Below are 23,219 nucleotides of genomic sequence, written 5' to 3' on the forward strand. Positions count from 1 at the left end.
AATTTTATCTTCTTGTGAAAGACTAAACCCCTTCTGTGTTTTTTCAATCTGAACACCTAATAAGTGCTAATGTGACCTAATGATTTCAATGTGAAGTATCTCTGCAAAGCTTTGGCAAAAATTTCACTCATTTGCTTATTTGGACCAATATAAACAATATCATCAACATAAACAAGAACTATCTCATATGCATCGTTAGATCTTTTTGTGAACACGCACTCATCAGTTTCGGACTTAATAAAGCCCATTGAATTTAGTTTGTCAGTAAGACATAAATACCACATTAAACCAGATTGCTTCAGACCATAGAGACTTTTGTTTAGGAACCAGGTATCCCCTTCTTGCTGTCGGAATCCTGGAGGACTTTTCACGTAGATCTCTTCATCTAGGTCTGCATGTAGATAAGCCGTGTCAACATCAAACTGGAAAACTTCTAAACCAAGGATAGTTGCAGTTGCTAAAGCAATTTTTACACTCTCAGTTCTGACTGTCGGTGAGTACGTATTTGTGTAGTCCTCAGGATAACGTTGAGCGAAACCCTAAGCTACAAGTCTGGCTTTGTACAATGACTCACCATTTGGTTTCTTTTTGATTCTATAGACCCATCGAGTGCCAATGACCTTTTTGTTTGCTGGAGGTTTTGCAGGTGTAAATACTTTAAGTTTCTTTAGACTGTCCATTTCAGCCTGCATTGCTCCATACCATTTATCTTGCTCTGAATCAGGGAGCTGCTTGATTTGTGTGAAATTATCAGGTGGAAGTATAACATTGCAAATCAAAGGCAAGGGTGCTTTTGTCAGTTGCCAAGAATATCGTTGTGGAGGGATCCCTTTTGTGGCCCTCTTGGAACGTCTCGGAACAACTGTCCAATCTTCTTCTGGTTCGTCCTCGTCCTCACTTTCGTCGCTAGCGTCAGCATCCGCGGCTTCCGAAGACGGAACATCAAGTTGAGAAGAATCAGTGGAATTTTGATCATCAATCTGCGTGGCATCAGCAGTATCATCTCTGGGAAAATAAACTCCAGGATCATTGGAATGAATCCTGGACCAGTCAATATCTTCTTCAAAATTAGCAGATTGGGAAATCACAATTGCATGTTTAGAGTCAATAAATTTGCTCCATTTTGAATTATCATCAATACCCATAAATCTCAGTCTCTTTGCTGCTGGACCTCCTTTTCTTCTTTGAGCTAAGGGAATGTTCACCATAGCATATGAACCAAAAATATGAATGTTTTTAAGATCAGGCTTGTAGCCATACAACATGAAGAAAGGAGTCTGATTTGTTACACTGCTCCAAGTACGGTTGACAATGTAATTTGCATACTTGATAGCTTCACCCCAGTATATCTTACCAAGGTTGGCGTCTTCTAGGAGACAACGCATCATGGTTTGCAGTACCTCTCCGTTGTGAGCCGGTGTGTCAGGGGGCGAAGTCTGATGAATAATTCCATTCTTACGCATCCAGTCCTGGAAACGCTGAGACATGAATTCGGCACCACGATCACTCTGGATTCTGGCGATGCGAACTTGGTGTTGGGTAGAAACAAGGGTTGCAAAGTCTTTAAATATCTGAAAAGTCTCTGATTTTTCTTTCATAGGATAGACATATCCATATCTGGAGTAATTATCAACAATTGTTAGAAAATATTTTCTACCACCAAATGATGGCGGGAAAGGACCAACTATGTCAATGTGAACCAAATCCAAAATGCGTGTTGACAGGCGTGTAGCGTGTTTGGGAATGGCTGCTGCTTTGGATTTGGCCTTTTTGCATACAGCACAATCCAAAAACACCTTACACCCCTTTAGATCCAAACCTTTTGTGAATTCCGGCATCTTCCTAAGAACATGGAAACTGGCATGCCCCAATCTTCTATGCCATTTGTGGATACACCTGAAATGCAAAGGTTTACCTGTTAGTGAATTCTCAACATTGACATTTTTATGCGGAACCTCAGGCTTGCTCTGAGCAACCTGTTTACCAATTCTATTTTTGTTGGCTTTAGGAGCCTTAGGGGTAGCAACAGGATCTCTCTCTGGAGCATCTCTATCTGGGCCTGTGCATTCCCTTTTTGGAGTTTGCATATTTGCCTGTGTTTGTGTTTTAGGCTTTGGCTTTAAGTAATAAACACCACCAATTAATATGGTTTCAGCAACAATATCTCCATCTTTAACTATGTAACTTGCTTTTTCAAGGTGGTGAACTTGGAATTTTAACATTCTAGACAAGTGACACTGACTAAGCAAATTACTGGTTGCTGTTGGTATGTAATAAACATCAGGAATGAATGCATCGAGCTCTTCAACATAAACAGTTCCTTTTCCTTTGACCTGACAAGGATGATTTGAAAAAGAATAAAGTTCACGTAGTTCTGGTTCAGGCTCGTGCATTTCTGTGAAAAGTTCCTTTCTGTAGGTAACATGCAATGCTGCACCACTGTCCAAAGTCCACAGGAGTCGTCTGTCGTACTCTGGTTGAGGTTGTGGATCATTGGTTAAAGCCAATGTGGCGAGTGGAGTTTGTGGATCACGCCGGGGACCACGACGACCTCGTCTTCCGCCTCTGCCTCTGGAATCTTTTCCTCTGGGCTGGTGCGTGATGGGAGCTGGAACTCGTTGGGGACAATCCCGGGTGGCATATCCCACATGATCACAGGTGTAGCATCTTGGCATCCTTGGAGCGTAGGTCCTTCCTCGGAAGGGGCGCCTAGCTGGAGCTCTTGATGCGGGTGGTCCTCTTAAGTGTGGCGTGGCCAACATGAATTCCTCTTCTTCAATTAAAAGTCTACAGACATTGTCCACTGTGCGTTGAGCAATTGGGACTTGGTTAATTTTTGTAACAGCATCTTTCCATTCATAGTTCAAAGAGTTAATAATGATGCTGATCATTTGAATATCTTCAATGTTATGACCTCTTTCTCTCAATTCTGTTCTCAGACCTTTCAGTTTGGTCAAATGTCCTCCAATTTGTTCACCAGGTTTCAATCTCGAACCGTGGAGTTCAGACATTTTTAGTTTTGACTCACCAGTTAGTGGAGAGACAGAAAATGCCTGGTAAGGAGCCTGCACTTAGTACGCTGGCTGTGCTGGCAGAAATGCCTGTGGTATTTGCTGTGCCTGTTGCGGACCTAAAAATGGTCTTTGTTGTGCCATTGGAGGTGGGCCAGGAGGTGGCCCTATTTGCACTTGTGGCTGGGGCACATACGCAGGCATTTGTAGCTGCTGTGGCTGATGCACTGGAATCTGCTGTATTCCAGTTGCCATTTGTGCTTGAGCTGCAATATTGGCATGACCTGCTGGAGATGCAATCATTTGCCTTTGCTGTGTTCCATCTAAAAAGGCACCATCACCACCAGGGGGTGTTGGAGTTTGAGCCCGTGGAGACACTTGTGGCGTTTCAGCTTGAATCTCTGAGTGAGTTAGAGACAGGTTTGCCAGGGTCTGCTGTAGTAATTTAAAATGTTCATCTAAGCTCCTTTCTCTTTCAGCTTCCTGTAGTAAATTACTTTCGCCAGCAGATGGTGCTGCACCTTTAGCTTCAGGCAGCTCAGTTTCAAGAAATGATTGCGTGGCAGGTTTATATGTAACTTGATCAGGGAGACTTTCATGTGACGTATGCAGTGCTCTCTGGTCTGATTGGCCTGACACAAAATCCACCAGGGGGAGTGTCTTTGGCTCTGAGGAAGAAAACAAGATGGCCTCTTTTGAAAATCTTAAGTCACGGGACTCTGTCTTTTCTTGTTCCAGCATAAACAAATCTCTCTTAAATCGAGACAGTTCATTTTCATAATATTTTACATGCTCACGATAGGATTTGATGGCCATCTCACGCTGGGTGAGCTCAGGGCTTTGAGAAGAGTAATGAATTACTTCTCTCTCTGTGTGGGGGTGAAAAAGCTTTGCCGTTTGTGGAAACTTTCTTGGCCTGGCACCAAGCACATCGTAATCTGTGGGCTCTGGTAGAATAGATTCATAGCATGCAAATTGAGAAGAAAAAGCTACCGACCTCAGTCGCAGTTCATTATCTTCAAAAACAGCTTCTGTCTTATCTGTCTCCATTTCTGTTCCCACGGCTTTTTCTTGTTCCAGGCGTGTGGCTGTAGTAAGGGGCTGGAAATCTGGAAACCTCCTTTCTGCCACCTTCTCAGCAAAATACATTTTGTATTTGTTTTACTTCTGTTTCGGCATCTCAGCAATATAATTAGTGTACCTCAGTAGCTAAAAACTAATTGCCTATGCGCTCTTATCAGAAATAACAAAACAAGGAAAAAAGCCATAAATCAAACCATCCTCTGCTACCAGAATGTCAGGGCATTTATTAATCCCATGTTTGGCTCTGGGACTAATTACCCTGGTTTAGAGGAGGAGATGAATCGAGGCTTATCCTTGTTGCAATAATCTAAAAAGAAACGCGAAGGAAGGTTTCTAATAAAACTCATTTATTTGTTATAAAGAAAATAAAACACCTCACTAACTAAGAAAAGTTAATTGTTACATTTTTGAAAGTAATTCTTGCCGGCTATGTCAGCCGGACCTTGCTGGAAAGAGAACAAAGGAAAGAGAGTGTGAAGCAAGTGAAGGAATGTGGGTGGATACGGAAACACATAGCTTGCTGATAAGAAGTTGGCAAAGCTACGGAGAGTCTGACAGTCCAGAAATAATGAGCTCAGCTGGTAAATAAAATAACGCAGTGACAGGCGCGAAGTCTCCTTCGGCCTTTTCGGTGGGTTTCTGGTGGGGGAAGTCCTCCCTTACCGCATCTTCATCGCTGTAGTCGGATTCGTCTTCCTGAGTTCCGCGATGAGGTCAGTGTTGCTTTGTGACGAATCTATCAGCTCTAGAAGTTTTATCTTTAGGTCGTGTCTTTCTTCTTTTGGGGTCTCGTGTTTCTTCCACCCCTCGTCGCTTCTAGCCAGGGTGCATGGGTGGTGGAGTGGGCCGCTCGTCTCGGGTGCCTCTCCTTGCGTGGTTTCGGGTTGGGCAGGCCATTCTGCCATCTTCTTTGTCACTGCGTTATTTTATTTACCAGCTGAGCTCATTATTTCTGGACTGTCAGACTCTCCGTAGCTTTGCCAACTTCTTATCAGTAAGCTACGTGTTTCCGCATCCACCCACATTCCTTCTCACACTCTTTCCTTTGTTCTCTTTCCAGCAAGGTCCGGCTGAAAGATAGCCGGCCCGAATTACTTTCAAAAATGTAACAATTAACTTTTCTTAGTTAGTGAGGTGTTTTATTTTCTTTATAACAAATAAATGAGTTTTATTAGAAACCTTTTCTTCGCGTTTCTTTATCAGAATAGTGCAACTTGGAATAAGCCTCGATTCATCTACTCTAAACCAGGGTAATTAGTCCCAGAGCCAAACATGGGATTAATAAATGCCCTGACATTCTGGTAGCACGAGGATGGTCTGATTTATGGCTTTTCCTTGTTTTTGTTATTTCTGATAAGAGCGCATAGGCAATTAGTTTTTAGCTACTGAGGTACGCTAATTATATTGCTGAGATGCCGAAACAGAAGAAAAAAAGGCAAAGTGAAACCAAGACCACTCTTCGTAAATGATTTGATTGATCTTTCCAACGAAGAGGTGGCAGACAGGAGGTTTCCAGATTTCCAGCCCCTTACTACAGCCACACGCCTGGAACGAGAAGAAGCCGTGGGAACAGAAATGGATGGAGATAAGACAGAAGCTGTTTTTGAAGATGATGATTTACGACTGAGGTCAGTAACATTTTCTTCTGATCTTCCAAGCTCTGAAAAAGTCTTCCCAGAACCTTCTGAATTTGTAAAGCTCGGTGCAAGCACTGCTGAGCAAAATTCCTCCCACGCAGAGAGAGAAACAATTCATTATTCTCCTCGAAGCTCTAAGCTCACCCTGGATCAGCTGGCCATGAAAGCCTACCGTATAAAACTCTATGAACAGCAGCTATCCCAGGCAAAAATGGCTATATCTATGCTTGAGCAAGATATGGGAGATAACTTAAATTTTTCAAAAAGCGCCATATTGTCTTCTTGCTCAGAGCCAAAGACACTCCCCCTGGTGGATTCTGTGTCAGGCCAATTAAGGCAAAGAGCACTGCATACGTCACATGAAAGTCTCCCTGATCAAGTTACACATGTCTTAAATAACCACTCCTACTCTAAAGCATACAATGCCCCGTATGCAAAGCTGCCCAAAGGTGCAGCACCATCTGCTGGCAAAAGTAATTTACTACAGGAAGCTGAAATGCCACAAGTGTTTCCACAGGCCCAAACTCAAACACCCCCTGGCGGTGTTGGTGTCCTTTTAGATGGAACACAGCAAAGGCAAATGACTGCATCTCCAGCAGGTCATGCCAATATTGCAGCTCAAGCACAAATGGCAACTGGAATACAGCAGATTCCAGTGCATCAGCCACAGCAGCTACAAATGCCTGCATATGTGCCCCAGCCACAAGTGCAAAGAGGGCCACCTCCTGGCCCACCTCCAATGGCACAACCAAGACCATTTTTAGGTCCACAACAGGCACAGCAAATACCACAGGCATTTCTGCCAGCACAGCCAGCGTACCAAGTGCAGGCTCCTCACCAGGCATTTTCTGTCTCTCCACTAACTGGTGAGTCAAAACTAAAAATGTCAGGGCACAATTACAAAGCCTGGGTCAGTGAGATTACACTATTGCTTCTTAGAGAAGGCACTCATTTTATGGTATTTAACCCACCTGCTCAACCTTGGACTTATGCAATAAGAGATTTAGAGATAAGGGCTCGCCCAACATTATTGATGTCCATGGATACTGAACTGCAGGTCACTTTTCCACCAAACACAACAGCCCGACAAATTTGGGCTGAATTGGAAAATTGCTACAGGCCTATCTCAATTGAATCTTCATGTTTACTCATGTCTGAACTCCACGGTTCGAGACTGAAACCTGGTGAACAAATTGGAGGGCATTTGACCAAACTGAAAGGTCTGAGAACAGAATTGAGAGAAAGAGGCCATAACATTGAAGATATTCAAATGATCAGCATCATTATTAACTCTTTGAATTATGAATGGAAAGATGCTGTTACAAAAATTAACCAAGTCCCAATTGCTCAACGCACAGTGGACAATGTCTGTAGACTTTTAATTGAAGAAGAGGCATTCATGCTAGCTACTCCACACTTGAGAGGACCACCCGCATCAAGAGCTCCAGCTAGTCCCCCCTTCCGAGGAAGGACCTACGCTCCAAGGATGCCAAGATGCAACACCTGCAATCGTGTGGGACATGCCACCCGGGATTGTCCCCAACGAGTTCCAGCTCCCGTCACATACCTGCCCAGAGGAACAGACTCCAAAGGCAGAGGCAGAGGCGGAAGACAAGGTCGTCGTGGTCCCCGGCGTGATCCACAAACTCCACTTGCCACATTGGCTTTAACCAATGATCCACAACCTCAACCAGAGTACGACAGACGACTCCTGTGGACTTTGGACAGTGGTGCAGCATTGCATGTTACCTACAGAAAGGAACTTTTCACAGAAATGCACGAGCCTGAACCAGAACTACGTGAACTTTATTCTTTTTCAAATCATTCTTGCCAGGTCAAAGGAAAAGGAACTGTTTATGTTGAAGAGCTCGATGCATTCATTCCTGATGTTTATTACATACCAACAGCAACCAGTAATTTGCTTAGTCAGTATCACTTGTCTAGAATGTTAAAGTTCCAAGTTCACCACCTTGAAAAAGCAAGTTACATAGTTAAAGATGGAGATATTGTTGCTGAAACCATATTAATTGGTGGTGTTTATTACTTAAAGCCAAAGCCTAAAACACAAACACAGGCAAATATGCAAACTCCAAAAAGGGAACGCACAGGCCCAGATAGAGATGCTCCAGAGAGAGATCCTGTTGCTATCCCTAAGGCTCCTAAAGCCAACAAAAATAGAGTTGGTAAACAGGTTGCTCAGAGCAAGCCTGAGGTTCCGCATAAAAATGTTAATGTTGAGAATTCACTAACAGGTAAACCTTTGCATTCCAGGTGTATCCACAAATGGCATAGAAGATTGGGGCATGCCAGTTTCCGTGTTCTTAGGAAGATGCCGGAATTCACAAAAGGTTTGGATCTAAAGGGGTGTAAGGTGTTTTTGGATTGTGCTGTATGCAAGAAGGCCAAATCCAAAGCAGCAGCCATTCCCAAACACGCTACACGCCTGTCAACACGCATTTTTGATTTGGTTCACATTGACATAGTTGGTCCTTTCCCACCATCATTTGGTGGTAGAAAATATTTTCTAACAATTGTTGATAATTACTCTAGATATGGATATGTATATCCTATGAAAGAAAAATCAGAGACTTTTCAGATCTTTAAAGACTTTGCAACCCTTGTTTCTACCCAACACCAAGTTCGCATCGCCAGAATCCAGAGTGATCGTGGTGCCGAGTTCATGTCTCAGTGTTTCCAGTACTGGATGCGTAAGAATGGAATTATTCATCAGACGTCAGCGCCTTACACACCGGCTCATAATGGAGTCGTAGAACGAAGACAAGGGGTACTGCAAACCATGATGCGTTGTCTCCTAGAAGACGCCAATCTTTTTTTTTTTTTTTTTTTTTATTGAAAAGGTTTTCAAATACAAATTTTTCCCCCTTTTCCCCCCCCTCCCCCCCTCCCTAACCCCCCCTCCCCACCCTTCCCCCCCTGTGACTTCTTCGTAACAAAAAAAAAACCCTAATTCATAACAGATTACTTACTCCCTCCTCAAAATACTGACCTTTACTTACTAAAAGTATTATAAATCCCCCTTTATCCATACATTTCAGAAAAGAAGAAGAGAAAAAACAAAACAAAAAAAAACAAACACATTATACTATAACTATTATAAAATAACTTCTAATTTAGCATAATAGTGTTTTATATCTATGCATTATTGCAACAATTCAAAACCACCTTCCACTTTAAAACTATACAATAAGTCCTACTTTAATAACATTTCAAAGCGGGCTCCCCATAAAATCTAATTTAACATTTATTCCACTCTATCCATTTCCTCCACTCCCCTAAATGTATCACTTAAAAATCCCTTTTCTTAAACTAATCAGTCTGTAGCTAGCTTATTCACCCACTGTCTTACAAATTTACCATACACAACAATTCTTGATATCTTTAATTCACTGCCCACACTACTTAAAAATATATATATATATATATTCCATTATATCTAAATAAAAAAAGAAAAGACAATAACTTTAAATTTATAGTCCATATAATATCTTCTTGAAGTCTTTCCACTGGATTGTTAAAACCAACATCCATAATAGGGTGACATAGCTTGCGGATGCAACAGTTTATTCAAGATCTCCAATCATATCTGCCCCCATCAGTAGTAAACATCTTCTTATATATATAAAAGTAAAAACAACCACCCGAGTGACATTATAATTGTATTCCATATAATAATAATTGTGGGTTTCATCAGGATTATTAATTTCCATCATCGTATTGGGTAACAACCCGATCTTCTGCATGTCCCAATGTGATTCTCTTGCCTTATAATTCAAGATAATTATAATATATTTATCAACACAAAAAGAAGTTTCAAAGTAGATAATTCAAAACCATCAATTTGAGGCTCTTTCCATGTCCCAAAATTACGGCAATGCAGAGATCTGCCACTATCCTCAGGATGATATTGACCAATATGTCGCCTCCTCTATGTTTTCACATAATCATTCATATTTTAAAATCACTGGCTTCACTGTTGCTTGGGTTAGAAATTTCTATTTTTGTACAACCTATTTCTTTTTTTGTTTTCTTTTTGTGGGTTTGACCTCCATCCTAATTTTTTGTGTCTCGCATTTCTTTTTTATCCCTTGTATATCCTCTAATTGGTTTCCATGCTTGTCCTTGCCTTGATAAGTCATCACATTAAAATCAGATGGCACTTCTCTCAAATTTGTAGATAATCCAGCTGGGGTATCCGATAAATCCAAAGGCAATTTATCTGGTACAGTCTCTGTCTTTAGTTCCAGCTCCTTCTGCTTATCCTGTATTATATCTGAAGACGTTAAATTCATTTTCAACCTATTTTGATAAAATTCTTCCGCTCTTTCAACAGTATTTAACTGGTATCTTTCTCCTTGATATCTCAATATAATACCAACTGGGACGTCCCACCGGAATTGAATATTTCTCCTTTTTAACTCAGACACCAGAAAGCCAAATTTCTTCCTTTCCATTAATATCTTAGGTGGGAGTTCCTTGTAAATCCAAATCTTTCTTCCATACAATTGCAAATTAGAATTGAAGGAATTTTGCACAATTTTATTCCTAATTTCTTTATCTGAAAAATAGATTACCACATCTCTAGGCAATTGCCTTTGCTTGGCAGTCCAGGAGTTTATTCGATAAGCTCTGTCAATCCTACAAAACACTTCCTCAGGTTGAATCTTTAAAATCCCAGCTAGAAATTCAGAAGATATTTTCCTTAAGTCATCTCTGTTATTTTCCTGCAAACCTCTAAGTCTTATTGCATATTCTGTGAAATTATATTGTATCTTTAGAACCTCTTTTTGAATCCTCTGTTGCAGATATTCTACATTACCAGACTTTTGGTCAGCATCCATTTTAAATTTTTCTTCTGAACTATAATCCTGAATATTTAACAAATCATTTTCAATTTTTTGAATTCTATTGTCCAATTTATCTTGAATTTCATCCATTTTTGACTCTAGTAAATTAGTATTTGTATCCAACCGAATCATGAATTCTGACAATTTTAAAATTTTTTGCTGCAAAAAGTCAAACTTGGATTTCACCAATTCCTTAGTTTCCTGCTTAAATTTTTCAAGTTGCTGATTCACAATCTCATCCCTTCTTTCAATCTCCTCTAAGAGAAATTCTATTATATTAAAATCAGGTTTCTGGGACTGAAGAGTTAAAACTTGTTCCTTTAAATTCTTAGTGGGGGAATCCCCCCCACCTATTTGTTTGTCTGACTTCACAAGCCTCAGTGCCATGTTTCCGCCTAAGCAGGCTTTGTTAGAAGAAGAAAAAAAAAAAAACAAGACAAAAGACTTCCAGCCAGCAACACTCAAGCCTCCAGGGAAAAAAGAGAAAAACAAAAACAGGAGCGGAGTTTTGTCTACAAATGTAGCCAGTGGTATTTATTCCGCTACATTGTAATAATAAAAAACGGAAGAACTTTCCCTCTCAAACTCTTCTCCAGCCGCGGCAGACGCCATTTTAAAAAGAAACTTTTTTCCTCTTTCTCTTCCTCTATTCTCTTAAGTAATTTTTAAAAGATAAGTAAAATACTTGCGCTTCAGTATTACAGGTCCAGCTCACATTTTCTTTGAGTAATCTGTCAAATTCGCAGGCTTGCTTTTGACGCCTGGCTCTGCATTAGCAGAGGTCTCCCAAAGCCCGGAGCAGCGGCTGGGGATATGGGGCATCTCATCCGCTCCATCCCAAAAGTAAAAGAAAAACTTTTGGGACTCTGCAGAGAGTTCTACCCACCCCTGCCGGCTCTATCTCCGTTTCCTCATGGGAACGGAGTTTTTTCGAGCCGCCGTTCCGTTGTGAAGGCGGCTCTGACAGGCAGTGGAAGCTGACGATCCCAAAGGAACGTCTGGCGGCGGCCAGCAGCAAACAGGAAGTCCTTTTTTAGAAGACGCCAATCTTGATAAGATATACTGAGGTGAAGCTATCAAGTATGCAAATTACATTGTCAACCGTACTTGGAGCAGTGTAACAAATCAGACTCCTTTCTTCATGTTGTATGGCTACAAGCCCGATCTTAAAAACATCCATATTTTTGGTTCATATGCTATGGTGAACATTCCCTTAGCTCAAAGAAGAAAAGGAAGTCCAGCAGCAAAGAGACTGAGATTTATGGGTATTGATGATAATTCAAAATGGAGCAAATTTATTGACTCTAAACATGCAATTGTGATTTCCCAATCTGCTAATTTTGAAGAAGATATTGATTGGTCCAGGATTCATTCCAATGATCCTGGAGTTTATTTTCCCAGAGATGATACTGCTGATGCCACGCAGATTGATGATCAAGATTCCACTGATTCTTCTCAACCCGATGTTCCGTCTTCGCAAGCCGCGGATGCTGATGCTAGCGACGAAAGTGAGGACGAGGACGAAGCAGAAGAAGACAGGACAGTTGTTCCGAGACGTTCCAAGAGGGTCACAAAAGGAATCCCTCCACAACGATATTCTTGGCAACTGACAAAAGCACCCTTGCCTTTGATTTGCAATGTCACGCTTCCACCTGATAATTTCACACAAATCAAGCAGCTCCCTGATTCAGAGCAAGACAAATGGTATGAAGCAATGCAGGTTGAAATGGACAGTCTAAAGAAACTTAAAGTATTTACACCTGCAAAACCTCCAGCAAACAAAAAGGTCATTGGCACTCGATGGGTCTACAGAATCAAAAAGAAACCAAATGGTGAGTCACTGTACAAAGCCAGACTTGTAGCTCAGGGTTTCGCTCAACGTTATCCTGAGGACTACACAAATACTTACTCACCGACAGTCAGAACTGAGAGTGTAAAAATTGCTTTAGCAACTGCAACTATCCTTGGTTTAGAAGTTTTCCAGTTTGATGTTGACACGGCTTATCTACATGCAGACCTAGATGAAGAGATCTACATGAAAAGTCCTCCAGGATTCCGACAGCAAGAAGGGGATACCTGGTTCCTAAACAAAAGTCTCTATGGTCTGAAACAATCTGGTTTAATGTGGTATTTATGTCTTACTGACAAACTAAATTCAATGGGCTTTATTAAGTCCGAAACTGATGAGTGCGTGTTCACAAAAAGATCTAACGATGCATATGAGATAGTTCTTGTTTATGTTGATGATATTGTTTATATTGGTCCAAATAAGCAAATGAGTGAAATTTTTGCCAAAGCTTTGCAGAGATACTTCACATTGAAATCATTAGGTCACATTAGCACTTATTTAGGTGTTCAGATTGAAAAAACACAGAAGGGGTTTAGTCTTTCACAAGAAGATAAAATTGAACAAATTTTGCATCATTGCAACATGAAAGATGCTAACACAACAAAGACACCTATGCAAACAGATTTTCATAACTTGACACAAGAAGAAAGTCCTGAGTTCGAGGATCAAACACTTTATCGTTCAGTCATTGGGTCACTATTATACATTAGTAGTTGGACCAGACCCGACATTGCACTTAGTGTTAATCTCTTATCTCGACACGTAGGTAAAGCAAAACAGTTTCACTGGACATGTATTAAGAAATTACTGAGATACCTAAAATACACTAAACATTTGAAGTTATTGTTAGAACCAACACATACTGATTATGCAGAATTATGTTGTTATGCAGATTCTGATTGGGCAAGTGATAAGAAATCACGTAAAAGTACTTCAGGTTATATGATGTTCTTAAATGGATGTCCTGTTTATTGGCAAGTACGTAAACAGAATTTTGTTTCTTGTTCATCTACTGAAGCTGAATATGCTTGTGTTTCAGATGCATGTAATTCTCTAACTTGGTTTGATGCTTTAGTCACAGATATCTGGACACACCCGATCCGACCGATCACCGTGATGGAAGACAATGAATCGGTGGTTTATATTTCTGAATCTCATTTTACAGGTTCTAGGTCCAGACACATTGACATCCGTTATCAAAACATAAAACATTTAGTGAAGAAAGGTTTTGTCAAAATGCAATATGTATCTACACATGATCAAATTGCTGATATGCTCAACAAACCACTTCCAGCAGCTCAACACGAGTATCTGCGTAAGAAGATGTGTCTTATTTGATGATGAACTGATATTCGCTCAACTGGCAAAGAAGGGGAATGTCACTGCGTTATTTTATTTACCAGCTGAGCTCATTATTTCTGGACTGTCAGACTCTCCGTAGCTTTGCCAACTTCTTATCAGTAAGCTACGTGTTTCCGCATCCACCCACATTCCTTCTCACACTCTTTCCTTTGTTCTCTTTCCAGCAAGGTCCGGCTGAAAGATAGCCGGCCCGAATTACTTTCAAAAATGTAACAATTAACTTTTCTTAGTTAGTGAGGTGTTTTATTTTCTTTATAACAAATAAATGAGTTTTATTAGAAACCTTTTCTTCGCGTTTCTTTATCAGAATAGTGCAACTTGGAATAAGCCTCGATTCATCTACTCTAAACCAGGGTAATTAGTCCCAGAGCCAAACATGGGATTAATAAATGCCCTGACATTCTTGGTGAATGCTCTGGTATTCACCCTGTCTGTCGTGGTCCTTTGCATGTTGTGGAGTATTAGGATTGGGCTATCAAACCATCCTCTGCTACCATATTGTTAAATGTGTTCAAGGATCGTGCCCAATAACTCCATAAGCAGGTATTCATTAAATCAGATATTGTTTATTAATTAAGCATCTTATCATTACAGGTACAAGTCTGGAACTGAAGCAGGACTGCATGGCTGACCCTTAAGTACCCCCTGGGTGTGGCTAAGGTAAGGAGGGGTTATTGAGTTAGGGTGGACCTTGGGGGCTGGCTTGTCCAGCCTCCATGCCTCTAGCTCTGGATCAGAGGCAAGGCATTTATTCCTGACATTCCAGATGTGGTGGGGTAAGAACTTTCCCCTTCTTCCACCAGGGAATGGGACCTCCAGATGTGAAAGGGAGACATCACTTTGCTGGGCTGGGTAGTTATCAATAATTCTACTCTGCCATTTGTGATAGTTTGTGTCTGTGTGAGGGTGGGGGGGGGGAGAGAAATGCTAGAACAACCCCAGAACTCCACCCTCCAACAGATATCCTGGACCACAAAACCCATAATTCTCTCTTAATACCAGACTTCTCCTCCCCATCCCCTGGGAGAATCCACCGTTCATTTCCCATGGGGAGCGGCGCCCAGGCCCTTTTAGCAGCGCCTGCCAGAAAGGCCCCTTGTAACCTCCCCCAACAGCCCCCCCAAAAAAACCCCGGTGGCGCCCATCCAAACAGTTCAACGCAGGGAAAAGGAGGGCGCAGAGTGGAGCCAGATTGCCTCGTGAGTCCCCTCCCTCGGACCCCCCCCCAGATTGAGGGAAGCCTCCAAACCTTGCTCACAGAATGCCCTGGAGAAGCGGCCTCGGTGGCTTCAGAGGACAAACGGAGCATGCGCGAGAGAACGTTGCCCGCAGTCACTCCTGGACGGAGGGGGAAGAATTCCACATGGGAGGATCTTTTGCAAGGAAACTGGAACTCCTTTCCGCTCTAGGACTCAACACCTCTCTGGCCTTAACCCTTGCGCTGCACCTCAGACCGGCATAGATGAGGCGGCCTATGTACGCGGACTACAGGCTGTCAATTGGCGTCTCCTCTGTGTCCCCTCATACACTCCCCCCACCCATCAGATCTAACCCTGCTTGGATGGCGGTGTTGGAAGAAACATCCTTCTAGGTTCTGCTCCAAGTGGGGAAAAAGACACTGGACACATGGAGACTGCTTGGAAAGATGGTTTAATAATGGACAGGATCACATGGCTTGAGTTCCTGAACAGAAAAAGGGGCAGATACAGAAAATCCTCGGGTTTTTATGCTCTCTCTGGCTCTGCATTTCTTGGGGCCCCAAAAGAGTATCATGATTGGTTGTCAGACTCCCAGGGGGTGGGGGGATTGCTGGCTGATGGTCACATGTCCTTCCTAGGTCACATGTGGTGAGTTTCTGCTGCTATTGTGTAGGAGGGTAATCCTATTTTTGTTGGATCTTTGGCAATTCCTACTATGGCTCTGCCTGAAGGAGGCAGATCTTTGTTATGTAGAATAGACTGGCCCAGGCCTTAATGGCCCATTGACAAAGGGTGGGGGGCAGGAAGGTGGGAGCTGCTTTGTCTGTAAAATATGCTTCTCCATTTCTCATCCAGGGAAATATAATATTCTGCCTTCATATTTCCTAAAATATTTCACTCTTCCAGGAAAGGGGTGGGTGCTAACTTCCTACAATCCCTACTTTTTTTTTTTCAAAATGTGAGTTTTGAAACAAGTTCTTGGCAAAAGGTTAAAATTGATCAGGTCAGGGAGGCTTGATGGGTGCTTTTAATTGTTCTAATGCAAAGGGAAAGACATTGATAGGGGCAACAGAAAAGGATTCCTTCAGTGGCTCCTGAAAGCTTTCAACCATGAAGGTCTAGCAGCCAGGAGAAAAGTTCTGATAAGAATTTTACAGTATCCAATTTTCCATGCCAATTAATTTCAGACTTTAGATATTACTTTCTGTGAGCTTCCAGTCAGGTTTCAAGCAAGCACATGTCCCAAAATTTTTCACAGCCATAGTTTTCCTTTAAATTACAGGCTGCCCATTTCCAAGGGTTGGGTACTGAACCTGCCCTAGCTCTTCATTGCATCCAGGATTTGTGAGTCCAAATTGAGGTTAGCCAGTGTACAATATCCATTCTTTTTTTTTTCTTTCTTTTTTTTTTTGGTGTTACACATAATGAGCCCTGGGATTTCTACTCATGAGACCACCAGTGCAATATATCTTCCTTTACTGGGCAACTGGGCAGCATCATTTGTGTCAGGGCTTGGGTTTTGGATATACTTTTTCTGCTATCTCTTCAAGTGAGGGAATTGCCTGAGGGGGATTGCCCCCTCCCCCATGGAATTAGCAGGGAGATATGACTCCTTGGGCTTTTAGTGCTACAGAGCAAAAATCAACCTAGGAGAAGCTTTGTGTGGAGGTAAGTGAAGGAAATAGTTTCAATCTAATTCTGGATAGTGTGTCTCTCTGTGTGTGCATGTGTATGCAGCTACTTTTACAATACAGGCAATACAAACATTTTGGACATATTTTTCCTCCCCACCAGACAGAAATCTAGAGTGTACATAATTTGGTGTGGTAATCACTCCCAAATATAATTCTTACAATAAACTGATTACAATATACATGAGAGAAGAAAGAAAACCTTACAATGAATTTCTACCCTCCCCCTATAGTCTTTCCAGCTGTCTTCTGAGGATTGAAAAGAGTCTTTTGGTCTTTACTTGCAGATCTCAGGGTCTTTTCTTTAATGTCTGCTGGGTAGCATGCGTGGTGGTAAGGCTGGTCAGTCAGGCTTGGGAAGGTCTGCTCCACTCTGGTTGCTGTGATGACTTTCAGTGGAGGCTGGATTCAAACCCAATTTTTGGTTCAAACCAATGGAAGGTCTCCTTTGGAGGCAGCATCTGGATCCATGTGCTCTGCTTCTACAGGTTGCAGAGTCCTTTGTGCAGGGCTGAAAGACATTAAAACAGGATCCTCTCCCCCCTTTTGTAGGTAATCTTCCTAAGAAGGCATTGTAACAGGATTAGAGATGGGGGGGGGGGTAGATAGCTTGCAGGCAGAGTTTGAAAAGAAACAACACACCAGTATTGCAGTTACTAAACAGATAATGTGGTTTCATCAAAATGGAGACACAACAGATAAGAAAAAACTGGATTCACATGCTTCAGGAAAGAGATGAACAGATAAAACCCATTTAAACACATACAGTAAATGCAAGACTGAATTTTTTCCTTGTAAATGAACTTAAAACGTTTTCTCATAAACTTGAGTTGTTACTTTAAGATACAGAGAGGGAAGGAGAGAAAAAAAAAACCAGAAATAAAATGTCTCCTCACTCTGTCTTTGTTGGCCAGACAAACACAGGGCAAAGGCTCTTTCTTTCTTTTTCTCTCTCTCTCTCCCATTTTTCATTGCTTCAACTTTTTTTTTCCTAACAATTTAAAATTCTTGTCTCTAGAGATCAGATACATTTTACAGTTACAATTACCTTGAGGGCGCACAAAGACTTAGACACACACACATAAAACAAGGAAGACAAAGAGAAGAAAACAAAACTCTGAGATTTCACACACACTGATCATTCCCACGTAAATCTCAGTTAAATTAGGGAAGGCACAAATCTTAAGAAACATACCACGTGGTTACATAGAAGACAGAGAAAGAGACAACAAACAAACCAAACAAAAACCTCAACATTCCTATTTATATATTTCCCTTTTCTTTTAAGTACCTTTATTTATCTCTTAGCAGAGCCCACTTTTGACACAATTTTCCCGCTCGTTTCCGATCCATGCCATTTAAAATGGGCATCCGCCTGGCGTCCCAGGCCTCGAGCACTTCTTCCAATCGGGGTTCCTGCCACCCGCGAACTACTGCTACCCATGACCCTGTCTTTTCACCTGAAGGATCACTTTGGCTTAGCTGGGTGGCCCGCCTCAAGTTTGCAGAGAAAAAGCTCTGGGAAGGACTTCGATTCCCTTGCGAAGTACGGGCCCCTTCCGTAGGGAACTCGCCAAAGTTTTCGGATCCAAAAAGGGGATCTGGGAGGACCTGCTGACCCCAGCAGCGAGCACTGGCCCCTCCTCACACTATCTCCGTGTCTGGGCTGGACACACCGGGATTCCCTTTTACAGTTTTATTACCCCCCCTTCACACGCTTGGCTTTCGCTCGGCTTCCATTCCTTTTAAACACAAAGTTCCACATTTGGTGGCCCCCCCTTGCTTTCTCTATCCTACTGGTCATGGCTTGGTGGAGCTAGCAGTAGGCAGAGGTGTGGCTAGAGGTCACTCAAAGAGGTGAAATCAGACTGTTTTCCAGGTGGAATCCCACACACACACTTCCTCCTTCCCTAACAGAAGGTCCTGTGCTCTGGCAAAACCCCCATGCTCTCCAGACTGTTAGTCTTTCTGCGGTTAGGAAATGCACAGAGGAAGCAAGATCCAGCTGTGATTGGGAGAAGGGCCTTCACTCACACACATGCAGGCATACACACATTTCCCATGTTTTCCCCCATGCTTTAAATTAAAATTTAGAGATAATCACCTTCTTTCCAAGCAGCCTTTGAGCTCAAACTCAAAACCCCTTTAAAACCTAGTTCCAAATGGCCAAGGTCCACGAAAACATGCCCACAGACTCAATGGGTCTGTTGCTAACAAGGGAGGCTTACCTGGGCCTGGTCCATTGGTTAGGTTAGCTTGGAGTCCCACTGGCTCGCCAATTGTTGGAAGAAACATCCTTCTAGGTTCTGCTCCAAGTGGGGAAAAAGACACTGGACACATGGAGACTATGCTTCTCCACTTCTCATATGCTTCTCCATTTCTCATCCAGGGAAATATAATATTCTGCCTTTTTCATATTTCCTAAAATATTTCATTCTTCCAGGAAAGGGGTGGGTGCTAACTTCCTACAGCGGCACGAAGGAGGCAAAGGCACGTCTCTCGCAAGCGGAGCTGCCATGGCCGGCGGGGACCAGCAGGGGGCGCCCTCCGTAGGCGGTGAAGTCCTGGCAGCCTGCAAGCCTCAGAAGGGAACTGAGCATGTGCGTCTGCCCTTTGCCCGTCTCTGCTTCTCTCGCTCCCCTGCCTGATGGAAAGACATGGGAATCCCCTCTCCCCCCCCACCCTTTGCACCCAGACACCCCCCAGCCCCCCCTACAGGGCCAAGAGGCTGCAAGGGTGCCTGGCAGGAGGGAGGGGCCAGGAGGAGCATCCCCAGGGTCCCACCAGATGGAAGGCTGCAGGGGGGGATTCTTGCAAGAAGGGGGGCTTCCTATCTCCTCCCAGACACAATCACAGCCAATGCAGGAATTTCTCTCCTTTTAGGCTTCTTTTCCTCTCCCTGCCAGGAAAGTTTGGATGCTCTTTGGGAACCCCAGGAAGGAATCCCTCCTGCCCTTCGGGGGTCTCCCCAGCATTGCCAAGTAAAGGGTGGGCAGCCACTGTCCCACCCCCACTCCCTGGACAATCCAGGATTTCCCTGCAGGAAAGGAGCTGCTGGCAGCGTTGCTGGGGGTTCCATTCAGGGGGCTGGGAGGGGGGCATTTTGGGATCCCTCCTGGGAGGGAGAGCGAGACAAGCCTTCCCCTCCCTCTGTCTGTGTGTGTCTGTGTGTCTATCTGGGGCCCTTATGGATCTCCAGCAGAAAGTTGGGTGGGTCAATCCTCTCCAAGACTCGGGTGGGGGGAGGTTGGGGGACCCTCATGGGAGGGAGTGTAATCTAAGCCCCCCCAAACTATTACATCTGTCAATCAGTCTGCCTGCCTGGCCCCTTATGGCCCCTCAGCTGGACTGTGAGGTTACTGGGCTAATCCCGTCCAAGACTCAGCCTGGCTAGATCCCCCTCCCCTCCCCAGGTGGGAGGCCAAAAGGGAGGGAGAAGGTTGGGAAGGGCCGTTTCTGCCCAACTCCAAGGAAGGGAGCCCTGGGCAGACTCCCTCCATCCACTTAGGGGACCCACTTGAGACCCCAGAGAGGGATGCTTGCTTGGTCCTGAAGAGCCAGCCTGGAGGGACCAGAGATCCCAGGCACTTTGGAAGCCCTTCTCAACCAGAGACCCTGGAAGAACCGCTGGTGCTGGCCCAAAGGGATGGAGGCAGATTCTGTGCCCGGAGCAGGTGGGCAGAGGCCCCAGAATGTGCTGCTGGCTGCCCTGAACCCTTTCAGATCAAGAGAAATGAGAAAAATCCCCCTTTGCAAAGCCAAAGGAGAAAACAGCCTAGCCAGGACTGTGTTGGGGGGAATGCTGGTTATTTGGGGGGGAAGAGGGGCAGCTGCATCCCATCGGATTGCACCCCCAAAATACTCTTTAATCTGGAGGTGATCAGTGGGATCGGTTGGAGAGAGGAAAGGATCTCGTGTGACAAGGAAAGCTTCTCCCTGTCTGGAGGGGTAAAGAGCTCCTGGAACAGGCCGAGGGAATTCCTGGTCTCCAGAAACCACTTTCCTCTTGGCAGGTCCAGGAGGTTCCATGTCAGCCCCATGGAAAAGGGGCTTTGCAGGGCAGCAGAGGTGGGGAAAAGCCCCCCCCCCTCATTCTGGGAAATGGGCCTCGAGGGAAGCTCTGGCCGACCCTCAGGACAAACAATCCACAGGAAGGAACCACACAAGTTTTGGTCTACAACATCCCCACTTCAAGAGTTGTGTTACCCGGAGGGGCCCTGGGAAAACGGCGGCTGCCTCCACCATCCTTTGTGGCTGAAGCAGGAAGACCCCAGAAGCTCAGATGGGGCACCTGGGGGTCGCAGAGCAGCTCCGGCCATCCTGTCCCTGGAGACCAGAGCTGGATTTGGGACGGGGGAGGGGAGACCTTTCCCCAGCAGAAGGCTTCTTCCTCAGCCCGGAAGAGGAGGAGGAGCCGCAGGGGGAGGATTCCCAACAGGGGAGAAGAGCTGATCCATTTTCCTGCATCTTCCATGCCTCCCTGCTGGTCTTTACTGGGACGGAGGCCGGAAAGAAAAAATCTCTCTTCCCCTTTGCTTTGCCCGGATCGTTTCCCTTCTCCCGGCTGGCTCAGAGCTGGCAAAATGGCAGCAGAGAGTTTGAATTCAGCCCCTCTTGGCTGCTGCCTTTGACTCCCCCTTTTCTTGGCTTCCAGGTGAAGAGGTTGTCAGGGAGGGGACCCCTCCCAGGCAAGAGGGAACCTCCACAGCCCCCCCCCCAACACCCACACTCTATGCGTGTGTGCGTGCGTGTGTGTGTCTGTGTGTGTGTGATCCCCCTGGGGGATCTAATTTGGGGCTCATCCCAGGGGAGGAAGGGCTCCATCTGAAGGCAGCCAAATCCCAGGACTTCCCACCTGCCCCCATTCATCCCCTTCTGTCACAGTCGCACTCTGGCCCTTTGTGCGCGATTGTGTGTCTTTGTGTCAAATGTCACTTCACTGTTTGGGAAGGAGGCTTCCAAATAAGTCTATAGACGGTCCTCGACTTATGACCACAATGGAGCTTAGAATTTTATGTTGCTAAGTAAGGCAGTCGTTAAGTGAGTTTTGCCCCATTTTACAACCTTTCTTGCCACTGTTATTAAGTGAATCACCGCAGTTGTTAAGTTAGCAACACGGTCGTTAAGCGAATCTGGCTTCCCATTGACTTTGCTTGCCAGAAGGTCCCCAAAGGCCATCACCTGAGTCCGAGACACTACGACCGTCATAAATTTGAGACAGTTACCAAGCATCTGAGTTTTGATCCTGTGACCATGGGGATACTGCAATAATTGTAAGCGTGAAAAAGGGTCATAAGTCCTTTTTTAGTGTCCTCGTAACTTTGAACCATCACTAAATGAACCGTTGTAAGTCGAGGTCCCTTTGTTCTTTGTCCATCGCTGTTTCAGCAGAGACACAACTGTCCTCGCAGCTGCCTTCTGCCTCAGTCGGAGTCCCCGGATGCTCTCCAAGGGCAGCCCCACAGAGAGAGCTCTGCGGTAGTCCATCCTGGGGGCGAGCAGGGCGTGAGTGGCCGTGAAGGGAGCCAGGTGGCCCAGGAAAGGGAGCGACTGGGGCAAAACCCAAAACTCTGCCATGGCCCCTCCTAACTACGGCTGCCCCCTGATTCTCAGGCAGGAGTTGTGGCTCCAGAAGGACCCCCAGATCAGTCCAGGGGTGAAATCTAATATTTTTTTGCCACCGGTTCTGTGGGCGTGGCTTGGGAGCGTGGCCTGGTGGTGGTCATGTGACTGGCGGGCTTGGCCATTTTTTTTTTTACTTTTTAAAGCATTTTTAACTAGTAAAAAATGCTTTAAAAAGTTAAAAAAAAGTTTCTGACCAGCCTGAACCCCCTCACCAAGCCTGATCCAACGCCTCCTAGCCCCAAAGATTGGCCACCCAGTCAGGGAGATGATGGGGGGGGGGGGAGAGAGAGAGAGAAACAAATTGCTCAGCTGCTCCCCCTTTTCACTCAGTCCGAGCTTCCTGTTGTGGATTTTCACGCCTTTCTTCACATGCCCGGTATTGTCACCCTCGTCTTCTTCTTCCTCCTCCTCCTCTCCAAGTGGAAAAATGCCAGGAGCACAAAAAGAAGTGCTTGCTTGCTCCTGGCGTTTTTCCATTTGTAAGGAAGCTTTCGTACCTTGTGAAGGCAAGTCTGGCTTCCTGCGCTAAAAATCTCACCAGTACTGCTGTGCACGCAGCTTGTGTGTGTGTGTGTGTGTGTGTGGATGTCGGGCATGGGCTGCTGCAAAGACCAGAAGCAAACACACACACACACACAGAGGCTTTAAAAGACCTTTGAATGAAGGCGGGGGTGGATTGGAGAGGTCATTTCCCTCCCCCTCCCTGCCTCCGCACCGACATTCAGTGCAGCACACATACGCACACAGAGGCTTTAAAAGACCTTTTGAATGACTTGAGGCTCCTTCAGGTTGGCCTCCAAAGAAAAGAGGAATGAAGGTGGGGGTGGATTGAAGGGGTGAATTCCCCAACTCTGGTTCAGCCGGCTGGGGATGGGACGGCAGGCACAGGCTGATGTG

At 44.5% G+C, this 23,219-nt stretch overlaps 1 long non-coding RNA gene across 2 annotated transcripts in view; it reads left to right on the forward strand.

Moving 5' to 3' along the window:
- Positions 1-14,488, forward strand: part of LOC148113242 (uncharacterized) — a 30,306-nt gene extending 15,818 nt beyond the window's left edge. For both annotated transcript variants that reach the window (XR_015728400.1, XR_015728401.1), the window contains one exon: positions 14,402-14,488. This is a non-coding gene — a long non-coding RNA (uncharacterized LOC148113242). The remainder of the gene's footprint in view (positions 1-14,401) is intronic.
- The last annotated feature ends 8,731 nt before the right edge of the window (positions 14,489-23,219 follow it).

Source organism: Pantherophis guttatus, chromosome 6, assembly GCF_059756535.1.
Source record: "Pantherophis guttatus breed Tessera chromosome 6, ASM5975653v1, whole genome shotgun sequence".
NCBI lineage: Eukaryota > Metazoa > Chordata > Lepidosauria > Squamata > Colubridae > Pantherophis > Pantherophis guttatus.